The following is a 6,880-nucleotide window of genomic DNA, read 5'->3' as shown; positions in this document are numbered from 1 at the left end:
AATTATAAATAAATATTAATATTGAAATTATCAATTATTAATATTTTAAAAATAAAATAAAATAAAAATTAATCATAATAATATTTAAATTAAATAAAATATTAATATTTTAAATTATTAATTATTAAATATTTTAATTAAATTCTAGATTATTAATATTTAAAAAATCTAATAAAAATAAAATATCATATAAATAATAAATGTTGTTTTTGTCTTTTTATTTTCTATTCCTTTCTTATTCCAAAATTATTATTACCAACCAAACACTACAATAAGTTATAATAATTATTCCTGTTCTATTCTCTTTATCATACCAAACTAAGTAATAACTATTTTATTTAATTCTCATCTAATTCTATTCTCACATAATAACTATTCTATTCTATTCCTATTTATTCCGCCAACCAAACGTACCATAAATGTGATAGAGAGGAAAACTGGAGCAATTCTTAAATCGTAAGTGTTTTTGTGGTAAATGGTAAAAAATAAAAAATTTAGGAATAAGTGGGAAGAGTGGCAGAGTACGGTAGATGGAAAGAGTTGGGTGGAGATAATATTTGGGAAAGCTTTAAGAGAGTTTTAAAAATAATCTCTTTGAGGATTTTTATATTCTTTGCTTAATTGCCAAACTCCCATATTTATACATAAAAAGAAAAAGAACGCTCTCTTAAGAATAGTTGGCAGAATGAGAGCACTTTTAGAAGAATATATTCTATATAGAAAAAAGTGCTTATTATGGGAAAATCATGTCCACTGTAAGAAGAACGACTTATGGAAACGCACTTTAAATAATGACTTATTAGACGTGTAAAACCCGACCCTATAAACATATGTAATGATATACATGCACTGAGTAGCATGTTATTACGTTAAGAAAGCCCCTAAAAATAGATGAAACCCGGTATTGTACATAATGGTACACTTGAGTTGATTTAACCTCGAACTAGTTTAAATAGGAATCGTAGGATGAAATTTAATATTTTACAGTTCAAGAATGACTAAAAATGATTGTTCGGAGTTTAAGGGTTCATTTGGAGAAAAATTAAAAATTTTTTATGTTCAGGGGTAAAATCGTCATTTTGCCACATAAGATAATAATTTGATCATGGAGTGAAATTTTTGACCAAGATTAACTATTTGGAGTATAATTTAATGATAGGAAGTGAAAATTTTCAATTTCGACAATTTTCGAAACATAGGGACAAAACAGTAATTTTATCGTCCCAGGGTAAAACCGTAATTTTCACCACCCAAAACTTGTCAAAATCATAGGATTTATTTATTTTTGGTATGAATAACTATGGTATTTCAAGTGGTGAAATATAGAAGTTTAAAGTATGAAATTTTAAAAACGGGCCAATGGAAAAGTGACACATGGCACTTTTTTAATGATTTAATATTATTTTAAAGGAAAATTAGTCCATTTAAACCCCACATCAGGTGATGGTCGGCCATAAGGAGAAAATAAGAGAGAAAATAGAGAGGAAAGGAAGAAAAGAGAAAAACCAAAGGGAAACTAAAAAATTCAAAGGGGAATTCGCGTTTTTCGTTCGTTTATGTGTCTAACGGTAAGATTTTTCGACTTTAACTTGATTTCTACCTTTCCTATGCCTTTGTTTCCATTTAGCATGCTTGAGGAGAGAGATCAAAAAGTGGTACCAATGGCTAGCCGAATTTCAAGGGGGAGGATTTTGAAATTTTTATGTTTTGATTCTTAGTTAAATTGGTAGTTTTAGTTAGTTAAATGTGTATAGAAATCAAATTGGGTAAGAAATCATCAAATTTTCACAATACCCACTATTGGCCGAATATTCAATGATGATGAATTGATTTTTATTCTAAGAGAAATGAAGAGAAAATGATGAAAAATGGTTAAATGTGATAGAAAAACAAAGTGAAAAATTAACCGAGTTAATGTCCCATTTTTGACCGAATTTTTCAAGGATGAAAGTGAGCTGATTTTGGTGATTTTATAAGGTTGTTGGCTGATATTTAATGGTTAGAAATGTTGGAGAGAAAATGGGACAATTTAGAGCTAAAATGGAGCTCGTTAGCAATTTATCGGGTAAAGTGTAAAAAATAGGTTAATACCGCATTTAAGCCATTTTAGGCTATTACATTTCATACCATACATTAGTATAGGATTTAAGTCAATTATATAGTGATTTAGCATCAATGTGGTGAATTGTGTAATTTTTGCTATGTGCCTTGGAGGAGAGCCTTCTGGTAAAGGCAACGAAGTCATACTCGACAAATAGTGATTGGAGCACCTAGAAAGCGTTTAATTTGTACAAACGGTGAGTAAACCAATTATTATTGTAAATTATTTAGAGTTTATTTTTAAATGCTCTTCATGTATTTTATGAAACGAAAATGAGATTAAAATGAGACTTTTGATGTTTTAGAAATAAATGTGATAAATAAATATATTGTGTTGATTATCTGAAATAAGAAACTTTTGATTATGAAATTGAGTAATTGGAGGCTGCCAATTGTCTTGAAAAATATATTTTCCTATGAATGGCTTATGATATATGAGTATATGCGGTTATATTTTATAATTTGCATTGAGAATTTATGTAAGCTGTCTTTTACTATGTAGGCTGGGTAAATAAATAAAAGTCACGTTATACTATCAAAATTTTATTAAAGTTGGTGGGTTTAGTCATTGCAGTGACGGGTTTCCGTGGACTGCCTATTAGAGGGGTATGGTAAACCCGGTTATATAGTTACTCCAATTGTAGAGGCGAGGAGGGTGACTCTTGGGGTAGTGTTAGAGCTCACTTCACTTCGAACCCCCACGTGAATGTGTAACTCGGTCAATGCCAAGGAACGACTTGTTTTCAAAACTAACATGTGTTTAACATGTAAATATCTTAACAATCTTGGTGGACTCGATTAGATGCCTCAGCCAAGGTATCCCCGAGGACTAGTTTTTTGCTTGGACCTTGTTTTTAATAAAAGTCATAAGCCTTAACAACTGTTTTAGGTAAACTACAAATATTTTATGATTTAAGAAATAAATTGAAAACCTTATGAAATAGTTTGTGATTTGTTGTTTAAACTTGCCTCCATTTTACTCGCCTTTAGATATTTATAATAATATCTTTTTACTCATTGGGATTGTAAAATCTCACTCACCTCCTTTTCAAATATTTCAGGCCTGTGGTAGCTTGTAGATACCCGATTTTGTTGAGGATTTCAGTTGACTCCTCTATCTCACAGATAGTAGGTTACTATCACCAACACTTGGTGTATTTATGGGCCACTTGTCATTGTAATTATTATTGTACATTATAACTTTGTAAATTATTGTATGTATGAATTTATTTTACTTTCACGTTACAAAAGATTACTTACACGTGTTTCTATAAATATTGTTTCATATAAAGATACTATATTTTAATCAATATTTTGAATAGTAATATTTGTCTATAAATCTTTTTTTTTTTTAAAAAAAATATATTTTTGTCTTTTGATTTATTCGAACCGGAAACGATTGCTCACAGAAGAGGCAAGAAACTGATACGTAAATCTTGCGGGGTTTCGATTGACATTTCGAATAATGAGTGTCAGTTGGGACGTCGCAGCGGTTGTCATGGGCCCGAAGGAGATTACGGGTCGTGACAAGATGTTATGAGAAAAGCACGTAATTGGATACTGTTTTTAAGAGAACACATTTTGTATGGAAGATTATACTTGTTATGGGAATAGCACAAACATTCAAGAATGTATTATTAAACGTTATGGGAAAAGCATATAATTGAATCGTACAAGTAAATTTGGGGTAGTGGAGTAGTGACATTTAAGAAAGAAATAAAAGATAAAATGTGTATTCCAAGTAAAAGTTTTTAGAAGTAAAATATGGGAACGCTCTCTTAAGAATAGTTGGCAAAATGAGAGCACTTTTAGAAGAATATATTCTATATAGAAAAAAAATGCTTATTATGGGAAAATCATGTCCACTGTAAGAAGAACGACTTATGGAAATGCACTTTAAATAATGACTTATTAGACGTGTAAAACCCGACCCTATAAACATATGTCATGACATATATGCACTGAGTAGCATGTTATTACGTTAAGAAAGCTCCTAAGAATAGATGAAATCCGGTATTGTACCTAACGGTACACTTGAGTTGATTTAACCTCGAAATAGTTCAAATAGGAATCGTATGCTGAAATTTAATATTTTACAGTCCAAGAATGACTAAAAATGATTATTCGGAGTTCAAGGATTCATTTGGAGAAAAATTGAAAATTTTGATGTTTAGGGGTAAAATCGTCATTTTGCCACCTAAGATAATAATTTGATCATGGAGTGAAATTTTTGATCAAGATTAACTATTTGGAGTATAATTCAATGATAGGAAGTGAAAAATTTCAATTCCGACAATTTTCGGAACATAGGGGCAAAACGATAATTTTGTCGTCACGGGGTAAAACCGTAATTTTCACCACCCAAAACTTGTCAACATCATAGGATTTATTTATTTTTAGTATGAATAACTATGGTATTTCAAGTGGTGAAAAATAGAAGTTTAAAGTATGAAATTTTAAAAACGGGCTAATGGAAAAGTGACACATGGCACTTTTTAATGATTTTATATTATTTTAAAGGAAAATCAGCCCATTTAAACCCCACATCAGGTGATGGTCGGCCATAAGGAGAAAATAAGAGAGAAAATAGAGAGGAAAGGAAGAAAAGAGAAAAACTAAAGGGAAACTAGAAAATTCAAAAGGAAATTCGCGTTTTTCGTTCGTTTACGCGTCTAATGGTAAAATTTTTTGACTTTAGCTTGATTTCTACCTTTCCTATGCCTTTGTTTCCATTTAGTATGCTTGAGGAGAGAGATCAAAAAGTGATACCAAGGGCTAGCCGAATTTCAAGGGGGAGGATTTTGAAATTTTTATGTTTTGATTCTTAGTTAAATTGGTAGTTTTAGTTAGTTAAATGTGTATAGAAATCAAATTGGGCAAGAAATCATGAAATTTTCACAATACCCACCATCAGCCGAATATTCAATGATGATGAACTGATTTTTATTCTAAGAGAAATGAAGAGAAAATGATGAAAAATGGTTAAATGTGATAGAAAAACAAAGTGAAAAATTCACCGAGTTAATGTCTCACTTTTGACCGAATTTTTCAAGGAGGAAAGTGAGCTGATTTTGGTGATTTTAGAGGGTTGTTGGCTGATATTTAATGGTTAGAAATGTTGGAGAGAAAATGAGACAATTTAGAGCTAAAATGGAGCGCGTTAGCAATTTATCGGGTAAAGTACCAAAAATAGGTTAATACATCGTTTAAGCCGTTTTAGGCTATTACATTTCATACCATGCATTAGTCTAAGATTTAAGTCAATTATATAGTGATTTAGCATCAATGTGGTGAATTGTGTAATTTTTGCTATGTGTCTAGGAGGAGAGCCTTCTAGTAAAGGTAAGGAAGTCGTACCTGATGAATAGTGATCGGGGCACCTAGAAAGCATTTAATTTGTACAAACGGTGAGTAAACCTATTATTATTGTAAATTATCTAGAGTTTATTTTCAAATGCTCTTCATGTATTTTATGAAATGAAAATGAGATTAAAATGGAACTTTTGATGTTTTAGAAATAAATGTGACAAGTAAATATATTGTGTTGATTATCTGAAATAAGAAACTTTTGATTATGAAATTGAGTAATTGGAGGCTGCCAATTGTCTTGAAAAATATATTTTCTTATGAATGGCTTATGATATATGAGTATATGTGGCTATATTTTATAATTTGCATTGGGAATTTATGTAAGCTGTCTTTTACTATGCAAGCTGGGTAAATAAATAAAAACCACGTTATACTGTCGAAATTTTATTAAAGTTGGTGGGTTTAGTCACTGCAATGACGGGTTTTCGTGGACTGCCTATTAGAGGGGCACGGTAAACCTGGTTATATAGTTACTCCGGTTGTAGAGGCGAGGAGGGTACTCTTAGGGTAGTGTTAGAGCTCACTTCACGTTGAACCCTCACGTGAATGTGTAACTCGGTCAACGCCAAGAAACGGCTTGTTTTCAAAACTAACATGTGTTTAACATGTAAATATCTTAACAACCTTGGCGGACTCGATTAGATGCCTCGGCCAAGGTATCTCCGAGGACTAGTTTTTGGCTTGGGCCCTGTTTTTAATAAAAGTCATAAGCTTTAACAACTGTTTTGGGTAAATTACAAATATTTTGTGGTTTAAGAAATAAATTGAAACCCTTATGAAATGGTTTGTGATTTATTGTTTAAACTTGCCTCCATTTTACTCGTCTTTAAATATTTATAATAATGTCTGTTTACTCATTGGGATTGCAAAATCTCACCCACATCCTTTCCAAATATTTCAGGCCTGTGGTAACTTGTAGATACCAGATTTTGTTGAGGATTCCAGTTGACCCCTCTATCTCACAGACAGTAGGTTACTATCACCAACACTTTGTGTATTTATGGGTCATTTGTCATTGTAATTATTATTGTATATTATAACTTTGTAAATTATTGTATGTATGAATTTATTTTACTTCCACGTTACAAAAGATTACTTACATGTGTTTTTATAAATATTGTTTTATATAAAGATATTATATTTTAATTAATATTTTGAATAGTAATATTTGTCTATAAATTTTTTTTTAAAAAAATATATATATATTTTTGTCTTTTGATTTACTTGAACTGGAAACGATTGCTCACAAAAAAGGCAAGAAATTGATACGTAAGTCTTGCGGGGTTCCGATTGGCATTTCGGATAATGAGTGTCAGTCGGGACGTCGCAGCGGTTGTCATGGGCCCGAAGGAGGTTACGGGTAGTGACAATACGTTATGAGAAAAGCACGTAATTGGATACTGTTTTTAAG

This window comes from Theobroma cacao, chromosome 5 (genome assembly GCF_053813885.1).
Source record: "Theobroma cacao isolate CCN51 chromosome 5, ASM5381388v1, whole genome shotgun sequence".
Classification (NCBI taxonomy): Eukaryota; Viridiplantae; Streptophyta; class Magnoliopsida; order Malvales; family Malvaceae; genus Theobroma; species Theobroma cacao.
Note: the sequence above shows the minus strand (reverse complement) of the source record.